General features: G+C 37.6%; 1 protein-coding gene across 16 annotated transcripts in view; it reads left to right on the forward strand.

Annotated features, from left to right (window-relative positions):
- The window catches only part of DLG2 (discs large MAGUK scaffold protein 2), a 2,190,999-nt gene that overhangs the window by 1,226,300 nt on the left and 941,513 nt on the right, over nucleotides 1–23,186 (forward strand). The window lies entirely within an intron of this gene.

Genomic DNA, 23,186 nt, shown 5'->3' on the forward strand with positions numbered 1-23,186 from the left:
CAATTTGTGTCTCCAAGTCAAACCAAAAGTTTTCAATATACTAAAGAGGGAATACATCATTCCAGTCTAGAAATAGAGAATATTCCAAGGAAAATACGGAAAAATAACTGATTATAAAGAAGAAAAAGGATTTTGATAGACAGAAGAGGGTAGGACAGCATTCCAGGGTGAGAAAACAGGGAAAGCAACGGGATAAGAGCATTTTAGGGAACCTAAGTGTATTTATTCTAGGTTGAGAATAGGGTATAGAGGAGGGAACTAAGAGTTGCATCTGGGAAGGAAGGATAGGACCAGATAGGGGAAAGCCTTGCATGCTGTCGTAAGGAGGTAGCAGCACCTAATTCCATGAACAGAAGGTAGACATGGTATAGCTAGTTCAAAAAACCATTTGGACAAGAAAATACAGTGCAATAATGGTTAAAAGCATGGACTCCACCAGGATTTCAAACTCAGGACTTTATTATTTAATTTTGAGTAAGTTATTTCATGAGTCTGTACTTCATTTCTCTCATCTCTAAAAGTAATTATACCTCCTTCATGGTTTTGTTATAAGGACTAAATTAAATGGTGTATATAAAGTCCTTCATATATCATCCATCTTTCATTCTGGACTAGTATTGTTGCTCTTCTTTTTATCATCCTTTCCACTGTCACTTCACATTGGGACTTTTTAGCACCTATGTGTTCATAGAACTAAACTAGAAAATAACATTGTATTCTGGATCTTGTAAGTCTTACTATGTGCCAGGATGTATGGAAAGTATTAGCAACACAGAGATGAATAAGAGCCCAACATACAAATAAGGGATTGTGCTACCGTATGGTAGCACCATATGCAAACTCCTTTTAAAGTGCTTTTGAAATATGAACCAATCACTACACTCTAAATGGTTATGGTCAAAGAACAAACTCACATTATCTTAAGATGTAGTTATAAGAAACTTGGACATTGAGTTTGACTCTTAACTCAGTATATTAATAGACAGCAAGGAATTTATTTATATTACATGTAAAGCAAGTATATAATTTAGGGTTGAGAGATACTGTAAGAGTATAATTGGGTTAAGGGATAGGGAGATAGGAAGTCCATTCCCAGGTGTTACAGTGTACAAAAAGAAGTTCAATTTTTTAAGTTTCATCCAGAAAGTCTTCCTGAATAAAGTGAGATTCTAATGCTGTTTAAAAGCCAGGAAAATGATACATAAAATGGTGGGGAAAAAAACACATCTTCATGAATTCTGTCATTGTTTTGAAGAAGGCAGAGGCATCTCCAGTGAGAAATGAAGAGCTGAGGATAGGCTGTGAGATGACATCTTAAAGAACTAAAGGGGCAAGGTGGGTAGAGTAGATGGGCATGGGTCAGGGTGGGGTATGTGTTTGTGGCACCCTAGCAAATGGCTGTAGACTCAGATGAAGTTATCAAGAGCCTTGGATTTGCAAACTGACCTGGAAGGCAAATAGATGATTGTACTGGGGAGAAAGGAAAGTACCGATGAGGGACTATATATGATTTAAAGAAAGCTGTGGTAGTTTGGGAAAGAGATGGACTTCAGTACAAGGAGAAAAGGGAAGGAAATTCGCATGTAGTGAGCACTTCATATGTACCAGGCATAATGCTAGATACTTTCCATGTCTTGTCTCATTTCAACCTCACATTAATTCTGTGGACAGATACTATTATCACTGTTTTATAGGAGGGGAAATTGAATTTCGTTTAAAATGACTTTCATAGATCATATAGCAAGTGTGAATTAAGAAATCCAAGCAAAGTATTCACAATCAGAAAGTCTAAATTCAGTGTTTCCGCTAAACCACAGCATATCTCCATCCATCCATTTATTCAGTAACTAATCACAGAGCCCTTACTGTGTGCTGGACATTATGTTGCTGTCTTTACATTCTTGCTGTTCACCAACTAGCTGCCTAATCATGGAATCTGCATTTCTGTGACTATTTTCTCAAATATTAAATAGGCTTTTGTGTGGCTACTTTATCAGTATTCGTCGAATCCAAATTCATATTTCAGTAATTATGAAGTAATTGCAATCCATTCTTTTCAATTCCCCAAGAAAACACAAAATTCAATATTTGGCATCATTTTATTAGTTTCTTTCCATTATTTCTGTTATTTACTATAATGGTTATGAAGATGATATTGGTATAATAATGTTGATAATAACAACAACCTTTTTATTGAGCACATATACTGTGTGAGACCTTGCGTTAATGTAATGCTTTACATTATCTCATTTAATCTTCAGCAGAAGTGCATGAGTTGGAACAATTTGACTATTTTATGTATATGGAAACTCAAGCTTCAGGAGCTTCAATGACTTTGCTAAGATCACACAGATAAGTGACAGACCAGGATCTTAAATCTCAAAATGTCTTATCCCAAACCACATGTTTTTAATCATTAGGTGATATTGCCTTCTTATCTAGCAGAATATGTTATTTTGTCAGAGTAGTCAGTTATTCAGAGCATCCTTGCTCCCAGTTTGTCTAAATGAGTGAACTTTCATTCTAATTCATGCTCTTTGGAGTTGGTTACTATTGTTTTAAATGACCGTGCTTGAAGAAGACAGTTTCGTTTTGCTTAAGTGGGAAACAAGGAAAAAAAATCAGTTTTGCTGTACATCCATAGACATCCCAGCACACATCTCTGGAAACACTGATTTTTCTTGGACACAAAATGTGACATTCAATTTTTTTTTGGTTTGGGAAATTCTTAAGAAGCATTGAATGTTAGTCTCTTTCTCTCTCTCTAAGTTACTCAGGAGGAATATTGTGGACTTCATTTTTGACAGATATTGTGAAGAAACTAAACAGAACAAAAAAGTATGAATATAGGTTCATGAAAGGATATTGGTACCAAGGCTGGAGCACAAAATGGAGAAGGGAGTTTTATTAATCTTTTGATGTTTTAGGTTCTATGCATTTAGAATTTAAGATTAAGATGAAAGGAGAAAGAACTGGAAAGAAGCCAATGATTAGTTTGCAAAAACCCAAAATAGTAATTAAAATTATTAGAGAAGGAGGAAAAAAAATAGTAGCAATAACAGCTAATATGTATTGACAGCTTATGACACGTGGCACCCCAGGCAAAGCATTCAGCATGTGATTAACTTATTTGATCCTCTCAAGGCATATATGAAGTAGGTACTATTATCACTGCTGTATAGATGAGAAAGTGAGTTTTGGAGCAACAAAATGACCTGTAAAAGGTCATACAACCAGTGGAGCCAGAAGTCCATTTCTGTCTGGCCCAAGTGTTTTGCCCACTGATTACCATCTTGACTGTCAAAAAAGTGAGTCAAACCTGAGGGTCTGGGAAGAAGCCCCATGTGTTTCACTGGCCCTGGCCACACCTATGACAAATCTCCACTTTGGAATCCTGAATCCTAATTCTTAGAATTATGACAATATGCATTCATTGATAATGAAAAAACTTGGCCTTTGGAGTCTGGCAGTTGTTTCATCTAGCTTCATAATCTTCAGAAAAATACTTTACTGAGGCATACTTCTATAAAATTGGGGAAAAATGAAGATTATATAAGATGAATAGAAAACTTTTGTATAGTGCTTTGTATGTAATGTTCATAATGGTTCACAAAATATGATAATAATATCATGTGTTTCATGTAATAGTTTGTTCCCAGAAAGAATGCTTAATAAATGGTGTCTGTGGATTTTGCATTGTGATTCTTATCACCCTGTGATTCTGGGAAAATTAGCAGGTGCATGCAATGACATCCATAGTTCTTCTACTCATAGAGAAAGGTCATCTGTTCCTACTAATAAGAATCACATTTCCAGAACAAGTTCTGATATGTGACAATACCACAGTAAAGCTTCTTAGAATAACATCTTTATTAAATAAAAGCTGTTTGCCTTTAGGGGAATAATAGTGCACATTGCATAATCCTCTGCTTTGCATATTGAAATTTGGCTGCCAGACCTTGCTAGAGGAATTCAGGAAGTGTCTTAAAGTGGAGAATGACCTTCACATTTTTATAAAATAAATAATTAATGTGGGGACAATTAATTCCACCCATACTCTGTTCCCCAAACAGCTTTATCCATCCTGAAAAAAGGTCTTTCACTTTCAATGATAAATGATACATATTTTTAATACAATTATGAACAATCAGGTATGTAATTTATATTTGCTATGCATAATAAAATACATAATTAAACATCATTCCATAATTAATTAAGGCATTAAAACCTGGAAGTGGCAAGAAGCTACTTTGCAGCAGCATCCTGAGTTGGGACATTGTTTGTAAATAGTCTCATAATATTAGGACTGCTTTTATTTCTGTCTTATTTTCTCCAAGTGTCATTAGATAGATCAGTCTTGATTATGTACTGCATATGAATATGTGCTTTAAACAGAGTGACCAAAGGATACCCATATAAACCATTCAGATAAAATCTAGGGAGGAAAACGTTCAGTCCAAATATAATACCCATTTCAAAACAAACCAGAATGGAATTTACTATGTATATTATTAAGACGGTCCAAGTTTTTCCCTCAGGCAGTTTGTGGATTGAATCCCTATAGTACAAAAATAGGAGATAAGCCATTTCTTTTATGGTTATGCAGCAATAGTAAAAATAGAAAGTTCAGATTCACCTACCTGCCTGTAAATCTTGTCTTCTATGACAAGCAAGTAGTTTATCATAGTTCAGTGTAGGCAGACTATCCTGAATACCTTATTAATAATGATGATTATAATGATAACAGTAAACATTTGCCAGATACTATGTTAATTAATTTAGAGATAATCACTTATTTAATCTTCACAATAGTCCTAAAAGGTTAATACTGTTATTCTTGTCTTACAGATGAGGAAACTGAGCAGTTAAATGACCTAGAATGTATACAATAGCATGATCTATCTTATAGATTAAAAGATGATATATTGAAGAACACAATAGAAATTGCATATAATTGTTTTCTGCATATATAAGAGATGGATGTTTTCTCGAACTGGCTTGGGTTTTGCCTTTGAAGTTTATGTTGCTATTATGATAAAAAGAACTCAGCACATAATAGATGTTCTATACCCTTGAATGAAATTGAAGGTTCCCAGCCAGCTCTCAGCTAGTTTCCTCCTGGAGGAGTCAGAATGTCTGAATTGATAATTATACTGAAGAAAAAAAAATCTGCATTACCATATCTGTCAGGGAGAAGGATGGATAAGTGCGGAGGAAAGGTTCACTGAGCTGCCCTCATCAGGGATAATCATATTCCTTATTTTCAAGTAATGCCCCATTTGATAGCTGATGTCAGCAAGTGATTGAGTGTGTTCTGAGAACCTGTGACTGAACCCTGCAGGGATTTTACTAAGTATGAAAGGCCCTCAAAACAAAAAGCAGTCTGGGAACAGGTAGGTTGGAGATTTAACTATATCTATTTCATATTCCCATGAATGCTTCATGTGTCTTGCAGGTGAGTTTACAGTGAGGACACAACACATTTCTGGATCTCTTTGGTATCTACCCTTGTGCTACCACAAAACTGCTGTCTCTGTATTTTAACCTCTCAAGGCTGCCTGGCATTTTTCAAATGCAACAGCAACTCAAATATCTTCTGCCTTTGTTTATGCCTCCTCTTTCCTTAGGAAGATCATTAATTATTTCTTAAAACCAAAGTGAAATACCACTTTTAAACTAGTAGTTCATTTTACTCCATGCTTTCTGCTGTTCTTTCATATCAGCAGATTCTGGTGGAGACATGATGGCTTTATCATGAGACATACAGATAAGGAGAGATAGAGGACTGGAATAGACCTAGGTTGGCTCTGGATGTGAGAATGGATCCAGGCTGAGACATCTGACGCAAGAAATAGACCCAGTGAATGAGACAGTGACTTCTGAGTCTATGAGCCTAACTAGGTCATTCATTCATCATTATTCAGTGTCAGGCATTGTGTCAGTAGGATTGAAAGACTTATTTCTAGCCTTCAAATTGTCTGTACCAGAAGGCATGCATACTAAGAAATATATTATAATTCAGATAACAGTAGGTGTCATTGTTACCAAGATGAATCAAAGGATTTTCCATTGGGTTTTCAGATAATAACTGGAGGAATCTTAGAGAAGTATAAATTCCAGGAAGTTATCTTGGAGGTTTCCGGTAAATCCCAGATGCTAGGCTATGGCCTGCAGTCCTTAGAACAGGGACCACTAGAGTCAGCCAAGGCAAAACTCTATTCTGGGAACTGGAATGTAGCAGAATGAGGAAAAATTAAAGCTCAAAACCATGGAGCCTTAAGGCAGGTGCTTAGCTTGGCACCAGAGCAAACTGGGAACAGCCAGTAAGGAAGGGTGGCTGGTTCTCAGCTCCCTCACCTAGGGCATGTGGCAGTTTACAATACTGTTTGTCTTATGTCCATATTGGCTGGATCTATCTTTTTGTACCCTAACTAACTCTGTCACTTAGTAGTTGTGTTACTTTGGGCAAATCTCTTAACCTTACCAAGCCTAGGTTGCTTCATCTAAAATGGAGATTAATATTAATTGCTTCTTCATGTTGTTCTGAGTAGTGAACAAACATTTAGCTTGGGTTCGCACACTCCTCCATTATGGCATTTCCATCTATATGTCAATAGTGTAGAACTTGCACTCCTCTGTCAGACTGTAAAATAAAGTACATAGTATTTGGCGCAATCAGGGTATTTTGAACAAAAGAATAACTCAGCTAGAAAATAAATCTAAAATGTCCCCAAAATCTATAGCAAGAAATAAAGTCAGTCTACGGTTTGTTCATTTTTATGAACATTTTTATGAACTATAACATGCATGGTAGGGTTTCAATTTTTTCTGATATCATCATCACATTCTCAGAATCATCATCACCATCACTGTTGCCATTATCAATATTACCATCTGTTATGGGGCAGACTTTAGCTAAGCCCAGCTATAGGGTGCTAAAGATTGCAGATGTAGGAGCTTGGGTTCGCACACTCCTCCATTATGGCATTTCCATCTATATGTCAATAGTGTAGAACTTGCACTCCTCTGTCAGACTGTAAAAATCAAGTACATAGTATTTGGCATAATCAGGGTATGTTGAACAAAAGAAAAGCTCAGCTAGAAAATAAATCTAAAATGTCTCCAAAATCTATAGCAAGAAATAAAGTCAGTCTATGGTTTGTTCATTTGTATTTTCTAGGATTTGTAAGCTTAAGTAAAGGAAATAGTAAGCAATAACTGTGGCATAATAATGATACTTGAAATGCAATGCTATGTGCTGTGTAATACAATGATACTATAGTTGCTTTGTTTAGGACTACTGGACATGATCTTATGTTCTCTTCACCTTACAAAATGAAAACTTGTTTCATTCTATTAATGACTGAACCCTAGCTTACCACCGTCCACCTCTTATTTATTTCTCCTACATTAATCCAAGTGTGAATTGAGGCAAAAAAACGTGCCACAGATGTCTTCTAAATTGTCTTAAATAGTAACAGAGTCATTGCCTATTTTCTCACTATAGTTAATTAAATCAGTGTACAACTAAGATTTATGTGGTCCATTGATTTCAATTTTACTTGTCGTAAATGTTGCTGCCCATTTGTGGTAGTTTTCTAGCTCTAGTAATCAAAAGTAGGAAGGCACCTGCCTACCTTGTTATTTTCTGAAAAGATAATATATGTCCACAGTGCCAGCAAATTTGTATTCATAAACATCAGCATATAAGGAGCTGTTGTGTCAGGAACACTGAAAATGTGGTAAATATTAATTTCTAGACTGCTGTTTTGGTCAAGGATTTTTAGAATCAGCATTTCATGTATTTTTCTTGCCTTTGGAGTCTTCTAAATGATAGAAGTAAAATTCTGCAGTCTTTTTAGCAGGGTGTATCTTTTTCCACATGGTGAAATTCTACCTCTGTTTACTGAAAAGCTGTGTTCTGCCTTTTCACTGTATAGCTCTGGTTTGTTTAGATTTATGGAGCAGGGTATGTGGTTTTTATTTGATTTTATTTTTAGAAATTAGCAGTCACTGTTTTTAAAGCACAATGAACAGGAAAATGATATTCTACATAAAAGACAATAAGTAACAATATTCTAAGAACATTAACATAAGATCCATAAGCTCTTAAAAACTTTTTAACTTGGCTGGGTGCGATGGCTCATGTCTGTAATTCCAGCAGTTTGGGAGGCTGAAGCAGGTGGATCACCTGAGATCAGTAGATTGAGACCAGGCTGGCCAACATGGTGAAAGCCCATCTCTACTAAAAATACAAAAATTAGCCGGGCATGGTGGCGGGCACCTGTAATTCCAGCTACTCGGGAGGCTGAAGTAGAAGAATCGCTTGAACCTGGGAGGTGGAGGTTGCAGTGAGCTGAGATCACACCATTGCACTCCAGCTGGGTGACAAGAGCGAAACTTCATCTCAAAAAAAAAAAGTTTATGTGGTTTTTAAAAAATGATTGTTTATATAGTAGAGTCGTTGATAGGTGTTTTCTATATACTTTTTCTTTTTTTGGAATAAACCACCAAAGAAGCTGTCTAAATTGACTGACAACTTTCCAGTCACAGGGCCTTCACTTCTCATACAAGCCCCTCTATTGGTTCTGGAAGGAATTGTGCTATATTTCAAATATCTGTGGATATTTGAAAATGAAGATTGAAATGCTCATGTTGAGTGGGGTTGAAGACATCAGCTTGACCGTGTGACTCCTGAGTTTTAATCCTTGATCTATCATGCCTAACCAGATACGTGACTTGGAGTGTCATTTAATCACTCTGAGCCACTTGGCATGAGTCATTTAACCCCTCTGAGCCTCACTTTCTCCACTGTAATGTAGAGATAACAATACCCACTTCACATGTTTGTTGTTAAGATTACCAGAAGCAACATATGAGAATGCTCAGCCCTCAGGGTTCAGTCAATAATTAGCTCTTCTTGCCTAGGAGTTACCTTCCAGTCCTAGCTTTGTCATTCATGTACTGTATGATATTTCTATTTTTTTCTCTAAAAGGATGACATTACATTGAATAGCCTCTTGAGTCAATATGAGTTCTAAAAGTCACAATTCTAATCTCCATATCAAGAAGGGAGAGATTAGAAGCTGCTTGTATGGTCTGTGCTCTGTCTTTGCCTCTCTGGCCTTCCTGGTGAAGGGAGGGAGGAATTGTGCTACGTTTATAACATACAAATGAACCATTTTCAGATAATCAGAAAAAAAAATAGATAATTTCCCTAAAACTAAATTAAACATATTGATCTGGAATGATTCAGAAAGCAATTTGGAGGCATGGTTACAAGGCTAGCACTGATAAGGTGGTAGGAAGAAAAAAAAACTTAGAATGGGATCCTTTCCTCCCTACTCACTAAGTAATGGAGAAGCAATCAGTTTACATAAAGCTTATTGTCTTTATCTTTAAAATGGAGCAAAGATTTTTAACTTATTTTAAGGATTAAGTGTGGTACATGTAGAAAGTATTGTATTTAATGTGTGAAACATGTTGTATGTATTTAAGGAATGTTAATTTTCTTTTTTATTATCATATTATCTTCCGTATAACTGGCTTTCATCATTTCCCTGCTGACAATACCACTCCTACTTGACAAAAGCCTTCAAACAAAGAGCCACACAAAAGTTTAGGATTCCACTCTTGCTGCTGATTAGGGTTGCATGCTGTTGGTAGGGAGATCCTGTGGAGGAGAGAGAACCTCTGGTATAAAGGGCCCTTTTAAGTCCTGAAGTGCATGTGATTCATCCTAATTGCTAAATGGCTGGTCTGTTAATCATGCACTCTGCTTAGTACTCTGGTTTGCAGAGCAGAATAGAGAAGCACTCAGAGCAGAATCATGGTGATATAAAAGGATATAAAAGAGGAGCGCTTTCTTGGGGGGAAGTGCAAGGAATTCAATATTGCTAGAACATAATGTGCAAGGAAAGGAAGAGCAGGAGATGAGACTTGAGCAGTAAACAGCGGCCAGATCATTGAAGGCCTTTGTAAATGGTGAGTCATTGGAGGATTTTAAACTTTAGAGTGATGTGATCAGATTAGCAGCAAGATCGTTCTGTCAGCAGTGTGGAGGATGAGTGGAAGGAAGGTGAGACTGTAGATGCAAGATGAGCAAGGGCCTTGCTGTAGACATCTATAGAGAAAGAGGCGGTCCTGAACTAAGACAGCAGCATGAGGGAAAATGCTGAGTTGTAAAATGTGTTAGGTCTTGAAATTGAAATGGTGACTGCCTGGATATAAGTGGTGAAAGAGCAGTGGCCTCCAGGGTGACCCTCAAGATTTTATCATGGCTCATTAGGTCAGAGCTACCTGTGCAATCGCAGGTGTGCTTGCTTCCATGAAGCTCTTGCTAATCCAACTTGGTAGGAAGAAGTCACTTCTGCAATAATTTCATTGCATTTTTATCTATAACATTCCTACCTTGAATTGTAATTATTTGTACACACAGCTATAACCGCCGATTGACTTTAAGCTCATCAAGATGAAGACCTTGTTTAATGCAACCCTGGTTAATTGTCTTAAATAACATGTGCAATGATGAGTTAATGGGTGCAGCACACCAATATGGCACATGTATTCATATGTAACAAACCTGCACGTTGTGCACATGTACCCTGGAACTTAAAGTATAATAATATATATATAACATGTGCAAGTTGTCATTTCACTAGACAAACATATTGGGCATATATTTCATTTCTTGGCCACAGATTACATTATTTTTTATAAAGACATTGGTCTCAGGTATGTCTCCTTTGGAATACCACTTCTGCCCCCGTTGGTTGATTAATTAATAACTAATGTCTGATTTATTTCCTTCTTTTAATTGGTTAATTTCTCTGAATCTCCAGGTCATCTTTTCCGAGTCATTGGCACCCTGAATAAAAATTTTAAAATATTGTTCTATCTGGGATAAATTAAAGCTGTTGTCTCCTCCTAGTTCTTCACATACGTCTATGTCCTTGAGGAAGGATAATCTAGTAGGATCTGTTTAACTTGTAAAGGTGCTGGCTATAGGTTAATACCCTCATTTCTTCAGGATAGCTACAAGTGATTCTGTGATCCTTGTTTTGCAATATGCTCTAATTTGTAAAAAGTAGGTCTACAGTGATGATAGAATATGGAGAAAGGACAATTCTTGACTATGACACAGGAAGCCTGGGCTCTAGATGTCATTCTACCACAGGCTATCTGTGCAGCCTTGAAAAAGTCACTTTACCTTTTGAGTTTCAGTGCCTTATCTGTAAAATGAGAGTGTTAGACTAGCACTGCAAATAAATATCCCCTGTATCCAAATGCTATAAGATACGTTAAAGTAAACTGGACAAATCCAGTGATTTGTCAAGACCCTCTTTTTTTCATTAAAGTGTCACCAGTCTTATCAGAGCAGGGTAGGAAGGAAGGTAGGTCTAGGATCTAAAAATAGAAAGAAACAGTAACAACAACATAACCTGACCTAGGTCCATAGGTTTTTGGGAAGCAGGCCAGGGGAACAGACAAAGAACGAAATCCAAAAGGTATGGCCTTAGAGAGCAGGTGGTCATCCGAACAGTCAGATGGCATGGAGGATGGGAGAGATAGTGGCCACTGTAGGAAGGCTGTGAAAGGCAACAAAAGAACCCAGGAGCATGTAATGCTCAGAAGTCAGAATCATGGAAATCTGTCAGGGATTAGCAGGGCCCTGGACACCTGCCTGGGTTCATAGGCAGGGCAGAGATTAAAAAGGGAGAAATGGGAGGGGTGGGGGAAACAAAAGCGAGATAGACTTCCAGGTTTGGGGAGCCTGACATATTAGGCATGTCTCCAAAGAGAGATTCAGGCAGAGAAGAGCAAGACAGAAGGCGAGTTATCAGAACTGGGGCACCAGGTGGGGGCTGAGGTGCAGAAGCCCAGTTATGATAACTGGGACAAAAGGTCAGGGCTTGAATAATAGGTTAATGGTGAGGCCTGAAGTTTTAGAATTTGGGCCACTTTAAGGTTTCTTCTAATTCACAGCTTTTAGGAAGCAATGATTTCTCCTATTTGTGAGCTGCCCATCTTCGGCAACTGACTAACAATCTCCTTTTCCTCTCTCACCTTACCCCTCTTCTCTTTCTCTCTGTCCTTGTCAATTTCATTGAGGGTTTACCAAGTTCAAAGTATGAATGAATAAAGAATGTACTCTGGAAGGATATTGAAAAACAGGGAAATTGATAATCACAGTACAACGGAATAAATGTGGCAGAGAGGTACGTGAAAAATACAGAGAATGGAGGAGCAAGAATTCTGCTCCCTCCAGAATTGAAAAAGGCAGGCCAAGAGGAATTTTCTGAACAGAGCCTTAAAAGGAAGGTAGGTTGGATATGGTGGCATATGCCTATAATCCCAGCACTTTGGGAAGCCAAGGTGAGTGGATTCCTTTAGCCCAAGAGTTCAAAACCAGCCTGGCCAATATGGTGAAACCCCATCTCTACAAACAAAATGAAATAAAGTACACAAAATACAAAAATTAACATTGTATGGTGGTGTACACCTGTACTTGCAGCTACTTGGGAGGCTGAGGCAGGAGGACCATTTGAGCCCAGGAGCTCAAGGCTACAGTGAGCCCTGTTTATGCCGCTGCACTCCAGCCTGGCCAACAGAGGGAGATGCTGTCTCAAACAAACAAACAAACAAAAACAAGAAAAACAACGACAAAAAAAGGTCAGGTAGCAGTTTGCTAGGTAGATAGGCAGAGCAAGGACAGACAGAGAAGAGAGACCTGTGTTTGTGGGTAGGTATGGAGTTAAGGAATGGGCATATTCAGGTAATAAGGGGTTAAGTGTGGTGACAGCTAGGGCATAGGGGGAGTTTTCAGAGATCAATGAACAAAATATGTGGGGAATTTTCAGAATTCAGGTAGCACTAGAGTTGCTTGTAAAGAAAATGACACTCTTGGCAGAAAAGAAGGGAAGATGGGAGTTATTCACCATAACAATGAATAATTGGTTAATGACAAAAGTGTGACCAAGAAAGGGGCCATTGCTCATGGTCTTGGCAAGACATGGCAGAGATGGAACCAAGGTTATGGTGATAGAGATGAGCAGGGACAGTTAGATTTAAGGCAAAGAAGCAAGGGATCCTCAAATATGTAACTGAACTAAGTTACAAGCAATTCACAGGAGACGAGGGCAGACAACTAGAAAACCGTGAATTGAGTTTTTATATATCACCTTCTTAGTGAGGACTTCCTGTGTACTTGTTCAATAACATTCCCACACATTCCTAGTCCCCTTCTTTAGCTTTTTTTTTCCCTTAGTACTTTCTAGTCTCTATTATTTCACATATTTCATTCATCTTGTTTATTGTCTGTCTCTTTCCACTAGAATATAGCTCTGAGGAGCAAAGATTTTGTCTTTTAAGATCATTGTTTTATCCTTTCATGCCTTTCACTTTGAACATTTCTAGCATTCAATAGGTTAGATATTAAATATGGAATGTATGAAATCAAAGCACCAGCAGTCATGGACCAAAACTTATAACAAGGCAAGACTTCCAATCATACAATATTCTATATGAAAGGAATTGTAGAGAACAGGGTGTCTCCTTCATTGTACAGAAGACAGAAGTGACTTGCCCAAGGTCACACATAGAGCATGTCAGGCAGAGATAATAGGAAGTAAAGAGTATGTGAATATATGGTGCTTGGTCTTCCAGGGGCTCACTGACATTGAGGAAACGAAATAAGGATGAAGATACTAAGGTTGGCTGTGGAAAGAATACTACAGCTGCAAGGCAGTCCTTGTATTACTAAACTGAAAATTGCTAACATAAAACAGATAAATATTTTGATCTCTCTTTGTAATAGAAAGATAATGAAACAATTGTTTCTTTTTTCCTGCAAGGACTGTTTTCATTCATTTTGTCCTTTGCCTGTCCCTATTTATGAATTATTCTCCCCCCTCTTCCTTATTACAAGAATAAAGAGGATATTCATTTCCTTTGAACCTGGGTGTTACATACCAACATTGTCCCTTTTCCCTAATATAATAGTATTTGTTTCCTTCCTTCCTTCATCCCTCAATAAACATCAACAGTCAATAAACACTAGGCTATTGGTCTATAAAAAGTAAGTGACATTAGGTTATTTTTCATATCTAGAAATGTTAAAATTTCATAAAAGGCATGAGGATTTGGAAATTATATGAAAAGTTAGACTATTACCTTGTGTTTTACTAGTCTGTTTATTTTTACATTATTTCCTTCCTTCATTTTTCTGTTGTTCAACACATATTTCCTTTGCATGTACTAATTATAGTGGGTTGAGTTGTTTCAGGTACAAAAGTCAATCAGGGAGTTTACAGCATGGTGAGAAACATAGGAAATAAGACAAACACAAAACTTTCAATCATCCTGTACAGAGATATCTAGTGTATATTCTACTTATATTTAAATTACTGGGCACTTATTTACCTAATAGCTACTATAGGTGTAGGCACTGTGTTAGGCAATGTGGGTCCAACAGGAAGTAAGACAAACAGAGTTTCCATCCTTCCATCCTAGTTGAGAAAACAAACATATGACTGTGGAATGTACTACAATGAAAAGGTAGGTGAGGGTGCTAACTTCGTCTAGGGATTGAGGAAAGCTTTCTCAAAGAGGTAATATTTGAGTCGAGTTTTGAAGGCTGAATAGAAATGAACTAGGTAGGAAAAGGTGGAAATGGGAAGGAGGTGTCTAGACAGAGGAAACAGCATGTATAAAGGCCCTAAGACAAAAAAGGACATGTCTTATTAAAAGATGAATGCATGAGAAGATGAGAGCAGCAAGGAGAATGTGAGATGAGAGTGGCATACAAAGATATATCACGTAGAATGCTATAGACCAGCAAGGATAGACATCAAGGTTTTTGCTCTTCCTCAGAGCAATGAGAAGTCAATAAGGGTTATAAATACGATAAAGCAATAATACAATTTGAAATTTGGAGACTGGATTAGAGTATGGCAAAAGTAGTTGGAGTGAAAAAAGAAAGGATAAGAGCGATATAAAAATATTAGATAAAAATGCAGAATAGGGATTATCTTCCGTTAAAAATATTGGAAAAGGATTAATGGAAGAGGTGGCTTTGGACTTGGCTTTGAAAAAAAGGTAGGATTTCAGTATGCAGGAATAGGAACTGTGAGTTTTCAAGATTATTTTCAACAGAAGACCAATATTTAGGAGGTCAGGGAGATGTGAAAGCAAAGGTGATGTATGGGGAACAGCAAGTCAATAATTCTGGCTAAAGTATGGGACAGACGCCCGAATCAAATGAGTGAGAAACAGATTGAAGAGTAGAAGTTAGAAGAGTTCGGACATTTAACTATGTGAATTTTATTGGGTAAGCTAGTAGGCATCATTGAAGGATTTTGAGCCCACAAGTGCATGCTTACAGCTGTTTTTTTTGGGAGGTTAATCAGGAAGGAACATATAACAGTGATTGAAAATAATAGAGGTTGGAGGGAATGAGAACAGTTGGTAGTCTAGCACAAAAGATTTGGCTGGAGCCAATCATGGCTTGAATGAGGGTGGTGGCAGTGGGAATGTAAAGGATACAAAAGACATGGAGATAAAATAAACAGTAATGGCAATTGATTGGCTGTCAGGGAACCTGGGGACAGTTTAAAGACTTCACAGCATTGTCAATACTTCATTTTATCTGGTCTTTGGTACAAATCTTTGAGGCAGGGTATGAATTTGGTGCTCTGGAATACAGACTGATAGCCACATGATATCTTGCCTACATGCCGTGAATAGCTTTGTCACTACCACAGCAGTTTTTGAGTGACTCCCACATGGACTGTGTTTTAAATGTTAACCTACTAACAATTATGTCCACGTTCTATTAGCAATCAACTGAACCATCTGTTCCTACTGATAGAGGATATCTTCTGGAAATGAACTTGAGAATGGTGAAATATCAGATATTAAAAAAAAAAACCAGTCTGAGAACACTTTATACCACTCCATACTCTAGCCAGAGAGAGAGAGAGAGAGAGAGAATTGGAGTGGGGGAATGGAATTCTTCCTTTTCTGTTATATAAAGCTTATGCTATTAATGCAACATGTAAGATACATAATGAATTCTGAGTTAATTTTTTTTTTTTTTTGAGGCGGAGTTTTGCTCTGTCGCCCAGGCTGGAGTACAGTGGCACGACCTTGGCTCACTGCAAGCTCCGCCTCCCGGCTTCACGCCATTCTCCTGCCTCAGCCTCCCGAGTAGCTGGGACTACAGGCGCCCACCACCACACTGGGCTAGTTTCTTGTATTTTTAGTAGAGACGGGGTTTCACCGTGTGAGCCGGGGTGGTCTTTATCTCCTGAGCTCGTGATCCGCCCACCTAGGCCTCCCAAAGTGCTGGGATTATAGACGTGAGCCCCGCACCTGGCCGAGTTAATTTTTTTTTTATTGCCAACCTTTTTACTTTTTTTTTTTGACATGAAGGACTAATCATGAAATGATGTGAATGGAAGGCAGTGCCAGTAGTGGAAAAAGCCCTGGATCTGTACCACAAAGAGCAAAATTTGAATTTATCTCTGTTATTTATCAGTAATATAATCTGTGTTGCCACTTAGTATCTCTCAGCCTTAAATTTCCCATCAAACCTAGAGACAAATCTTGACTCCAAACCTTAATCATTCAATGACCTTGAACTTGTTCTTTTTTTTTTTTTTTGAGACGGAGTCTTGCTCTGTCACCCAGCCTGGAGTGCAGTGGCGCGATCTCGGCTCACTGCAAGCTCCGCCTCCCGGGTTCACGCCATTCTCCTGCCTCAGCCTCTCCGAGTAACTGGGACTACAGGTGCCTGCCACCACGCTTGGCTAATTTTTTGTATTTTTAGTAGAGACGGGGTTTCACCGTGGTCTCGATCTCCTGACCTCGTGATTCGCCCTCCTCGGCCTTCCAAAGTGCTGGGATTACAGGCGTGAGCCACCGCACCCGACCTGAACTTGTTCTTTAACAGTAACTGCCCTCACTATGGTAGAGGATTGAGAGGGATAAATAATATAGATAAATTTTATTCCTTTTAAAATACTAGCCTACTGGTTAGGCTAACATAATGCCTCTTAGTTCTTCTGCGTACATAAAGCTTTTATTTCATTATTCCTTCTTTCCCACAGTTTCAAAATTTATTTTGATGGAAAACATTTTCAGGTATTTAATTTTTGATTAGCCGTTGGATTAGAGAGAGGCATGGCTTATCTGAAAACTCCAATGTACTAGGAAAAAACAAGGCTACATTTCATTTTTGAAATTAGAAACATAATTTTCAAAATGTATAGGTCACTCCTTAGAAAAGTACAATTTATGTTCCTGAAATTCATATCAGTTTCTATACTTTATGAAAGTTCATCTGCTTCAAACATGTCAAATGTGCAAATAAAAGATGCTAAAAAGTGACATGAAACCCTGTCTCTACTAAAAATACAATTAGCCTGGTGTGGTGGCAGGCGCCTGTAGTCCCAGCTGCTCGGGAGGCTGAGGCAAGAGAATGGCGTGAAGCCAGGAGGTGGAGCTTTCAGTGAGCCAAGATGACATCACTGCTAAAAAGATGACTAATTTCTCTTCAAAAGTGTATGTGTAGCTAGAGTGTAGTAAAGTTATTTAGGGTCACCACCCAGAATAACCCTCTTGCTGGGTCTAGTGTACTTTTGTCTTCTGCCAGAAGTGAGCTCCATAGATATTTACATTGAGTACTAAAATCTTAATTAAATGTACTAAAGAAATCCTCAGTGAAGCTGCTTTGACAATAGGGCCAAAGGAGAGTTATTTATTTAATGGGTATTTATAGAGTGCCTACCACGTTAGGCACTCTGCTAACCCGTGGGCAAACAGAAGTAAGCAATATAGAAACAGCCCTGGTCCGCATTGAAGAAACAGTCCAGGGATTGGGGGTGGAGGGAAGACATTAAACAAATGATTGCAAAAATAAGTATAATAAGTTGTGAAAAGTGTATAATAATACTTTTCCATGCAGGAAAAGTACAGGGGGTTTTGAGGGCATGTGGTGAGAGAGTCTGCAAGGCTCTGCCCTTGAAGAACTTACAGTCTTCTTTAATATACTATGCATCTTCTGTGGGGGAAGCTGGTCTATGTAGGTCTTTGCAGTTTTACCTGATAAATAATTTGCTTGCTGTCTGATGCTAGGAAAGCTGTTTAATCTCTCCAGAGTTCAGCTTTCTCAACCATAAAATGAAACAGAAATACTAACCCATTAGGGCTATTATGAAGATTAAATGAAGGAATCAACCATGTGTTTGATATATGTTATGTGCTCAACGAATGTTAACTACGTTGGCAGAAAGGGGGAGGAGGAGGAGGAGGAGGAGGTTGGTGATGGTGATGATGACGATGCTGCTGCTGATGTTATTGTAGTAGACAGGGTAGAGGGAAAGTTAGTAATTCAGAATGAGAATTCTATGGTCTTGATAGTCAGACTAATATGTGTTATTTAGAAAAAAAATACACACAACTATAATCAAAATATTAGGGAAAAATCTATAAACATAGAAAAAAAGCAATGTCTAAATCTGCTGTCTAGTCTGTATTTTTTTACTGTGTGCTAATGGAAGCCAATAATTTTAATAAGAAAGGGAAAGGGTGAGGTATCATTTGAGAAGAAGAAACTTAGTTTCCAATTCTGGTCTGCACTTTCGATGATAAAGCAATTGTGATATTCAAGTGTTTGGATAACTATCAATAAAGAATTTGGTAAGGAGGGTTTTCCTGTTAGAGTGGGCATAGGAGCCTAAGAAGACATGTTGGAGAGATAAACAAATTAGCATTGAAGCCCTGAAATAAGCAGGAAATTGACAAAGTGAAAAGAGAACTAGATTTGAGCCAGCAGTCTTTACTTCCAGTCTTGGCTTTACTTCACGAGTGAGCTATGTGGTCTAGTTAATCTTAATGCACCTCTGTTTCTTCTTTTCTAAGATAGGAATGACACCTAACTTATTTAGCCGATAAATAACATGTTTGCTTTATGAAATATGCCTACTTTAGGTAGATCTAATATATCAAGGGATGGTCAGTATTGAATGAGATGATACATATGAATGCTCTTTTGAAATTATAAAGCACTAGACAAACCTAAAATTATTGGTCATAATCTTACTCTCATAACTGGGGGCTTATATTTTTACATTTAAATTTCCTGCCTTCCCAAGCCATTTATAAGCAACTTGAGTGTGGGGAAGATGCTGTGTTTGTTTTAGTGTCCCCCACCAATAGGTAAACACAGAAGAATTTTCAAACGTGTATTAACTGAGCTGTTGAAGATCTACCATAGTTGAAGAAATCAGACTTGCCTTGACAGGCAAGGAACAAAATATTTCTAGCAGTTGATATACTGACAAACAGGTTAGGTAGCGTCAGTAGACATATGTACAGCCAAACCTAGTGGGCCAGACCTGCTGAACAAAGGTTTTGGGTTTATCGATGACACCAAAATTCAAGCATAGGCAAGCCCCTTGGATTTTTATAGAACCAAAAAACAAACAAAAAATAGTTCAATGTCTTATGTTCATGGAACAAACTTTTAATGAGTGTCAAAATGCTATCATGGGTTAGGCCCAGTGGCTCACATCTGTAATCCCAATACTTTGGGAGGCTGAAGTGGGTGGATCACCTGAGGTAAGGGGTTTGAGACTAGCTTGGCCAACCCGGTGAAACCCCATCTCTACTAAAAAATACAAAAATTAGCCAGATGTGGTGGTAGTCCCAGCTACTTGTGAGGCTGAGGCAGGATAATCGCTTGAACTCGGGAGGCAGAGGTTGCAGTGAGCCAAGATCACACCACTGCACTCCAGCCTGGGTGACAGAGCGAGACTCCTTCTCAAATAAATAAATAAATAAATAAATAAATAAATAAATAAATAAATACTTTTTAGTGCCATCATGGCTCCTATCCTGTAGGAGTCCACCATTTAGTGGAGGAGGATAGAAACAAGCATATAATGCAATTTGAGACACTCTGAATGAAAGTGTCTACCACGGGCTATGAGATTAAAAAGGAGCCCCCTGAAGAGACCAGAGATAGCTTTTCCTCAGGAGGGGTAAAGCTGACGTATAGAAGAAGGAACACTAGCAGGGTAGTGAAGAGAATACAGAGGGAAAGGCATTCTCGGCATTTTCAGTCCCTATTTTTATGTGATGATCTGTCTTAAGAAGGTTCTGATATTTGTTTAGACTAAGAGATGTGTGTTACCTCATGAAAGACACAATTAAGATAATAATTAATTGTTAATGATTCCTTCATTTTTTGAACACCAACCCTAATTTTTTCTTATATATACTATGCATACTAAAAAGTGAAAATATGAAGCTGTAACTGAGAAAGTGTCATAGAGTTCTGAAAATGAATTCCCAGTAGGAGCCTAAATAGAAAATTAAAATCTGCGCTTTAAGCTACTCTTTTACTGAGACTGTTTTGAGTCCACAGTAATTCTGGGTATAGAATACACATTGTGCTTCATAAATTGGGCTAAGCCAGAATATTGCAACTGATGTTACAACACAGATCATATGATAGTTTATTTTACACAGTAAGAATTGTGTAAACCCATCACCAACTCTTTTTTTCACTGGAGTATGAATGATTTATTTTGTTTTACACTGGAGTGTGTGGTTTATTTTGTTTTATTTACCTTTGCTGTCCATCTAAAATACTTGGGGATATCACCTACACTACTGGATTGTTTAACACATTCTTAACATGAACAGAGGTTTTAATCAATAAGGAAATGAATATTGCAAATGCATTTATTGCAAATCCTATATTAAGGCTGAGGGGTGGGTCTTAAAAAATACTCATTCTTATAAGGTACCCAGTTTTCAGGGTACAAGTGGATGAAGAACAGTAGTCCTTTCTGCCTTCCTGGTCACCACTAATTTTGATGATTATTTCCAAAACGTTAGATACCAGTAGGAGCTCTACTCTATTCTTTATAGTACTACTAATATCGTCTTCTCTTTCCACTGTTTCTTGACAGTTTTGCTTTCTGGTTTCCTCCTTGTTCTTGCAGTACCTCTGATGCTGTCCACACACTCCCTTTTTAAGAGCTTTCAAACATAACACTTGGCCAGCACTCCCTCTGCAGGTGATCTCATGAATCCATTACAATCATCTTGTCACAATCATATTTGTTTTTCAATTATTGTTATATGTTGCCAAAGCGCTGTATATCAACTGGTTAAAAGAACCAGTTTCCTTGTAGCAAAAGTACAAGGAAACCTTTTGGATCTAAGCTGCTTTAAATAACAGTATCACTTAGATTCCCACAATCCAATCTGTCCTTAGAGAGAATTCATTGTTACAAAAATAAAGCATTATAAAGAAAGAGTTCATGTATAATTGATTTTTGCATCAAAACAAATTATGGTTTATGTGTTCCTGATGAAAACATTGTTAATTTCCACAGACTGACAGAAGCCTTTTCTCCTAAACTAGACCACTAATTATTACAACTTATACAATCTAGGAATAAGCTTGAATCCTTAAAAGTAGAGAAGAAACTGGAAATGTCAGCATGACATTAGTGGCTTTTATGAGTATACTTTCTCATGGTTAAAAGGCAGTATGTGAGGCGATGCAAGCTAACTGTGGTAACACAACAAACGTTAGTGACAGTGCAATAAAGACCTATAGCTCTCGCATCAATGTTCAGCTGAGTTGGCGATAGGGCAATTGGCCACATAGTCATGCAGAAACCTCTGCTCCTTCCATTTTTGTCACTGCCACTTTCATCAATTGACTTCTAAGATTGCCAAAAAATAGAGAGAAGGCATGGAGAATTGCACAAGTGTTTTCATGAGGAGGCCTGGACATGGCCCGCGTCATCTCTACTGGCATGCCATTGGCCAGAACACAATGAATGGTGCCAAAATCACTGCAAACAAGGCTGAGAAAATTCATCATCTGTGGGTTCAGGAAAACAATAAAACAATTTGGTGAGCACATAGCATTGTCTCAGATAGAAGTTTATAATTTAGAATGAAGTGATAATTTTATTAGTCAGTATAATTCCCGTTTCCTTTTTCTATTTTTTAAAAATTTCTCCCTCAAGAAGTTTAAAGAGAGGCAGAGTGTACAATACTTGAAAGCAAGGGCTTTGTAGTCGTATCAGTCTTAGTTCAAATTTCCCTTTACTCTTGCTAGCCATTTATCCTCCTTGAGGTCTTTTTCCTGTTTTCCTTATTTTTAAATTTTTTCATTCATTAGTTAAGAATCAAGGTACTTAACAGGAAAGATACTGTAATGATAGAAGTGAGATAATGCATACTGCATAGGAAGTATTCAATAAATGGTAACTATTATTATTTTATGAATAAATACAGTATAAAGGACATTCATGCATGTGACATTTACTGTTAAACCTTTTCCACCCTCTTAAATTTAGGACCTTTGGATCCCAAACCCTTAAGCTATTCTCAGAAAAGATGTTGCACAGTCACAAAATAAAAGAGTTGAATGAGAAGAGGAATATCTCTGATTGTGGGAATCAAAAGAACTTTGTAGATTTTCCATTTGCGGGGGTGAGGGTTGTTAGCTGCCCAGTCCACTGGAATGCGATACCTATTTTCCCAATGGCATTAAGGATGACTCACAAGAAAGCTTGTTTTCACCAAGTCTCTCATCTCATCTGTACCAGGAAAGAGGCCTAGTTGTACCTCTTAGGCAGGAGGGCTTAGTGAAGTTTTTCTGTCCCTAATTTCTGTGAAGTGTGCTTTCTCTTTGACGTATGCACATAAATCACAGACACTTGCAAAACATGTAAAAGATTGAGGCTTGGGCTTGAATGAATTTGTCACAACTCAGTGGAAGAGTTCTCATTTAGTGCCCATGCAGGAAAAAAAAAAAAATTGTGTTGTGCTGTCTAGTACATGATGTTTCTCCTGGAAAAACAAAAACAATTGCACCATATATTTGTTTTTTTAAAGTATCTTTTATGAAAACTTCCTCTGAAGAGATGGTTAAGGACTTTTGCTGGTAACGTCTCTCACTTTTGCAATAAAAATTAAGTATAAAGCTATGTAGCCCGTATAAACCTAGTACAGTACTTTGAATATATAGAGTAGCTTCAAAGTCCTTCCTGGAAACTCTTCATTTAGCTGAGATTTGATTTATGGGAAAAGTGGAGCTATAAGTAAAGGATTTTTTTTTTTAATTTTAAATTACAAGTGGGAAAAGCAATAAGTAA

Source organism: Nomascus leucogenys, chromosome 15 (assembly GCF_006542625.1).
Source record: "Nomascus leucogenys isolate Asia chromosome 15, Asia_NLE_v1, whole genome shotgun sequence".
In the NCBI taxonomy this organism is placed as follows: domain Eukaryota; kingdom Metazoa; phylum Chordata; class Mammalia; order Primates; family Hylobatidae; genus Nomascus; species Nomascus leucogenys.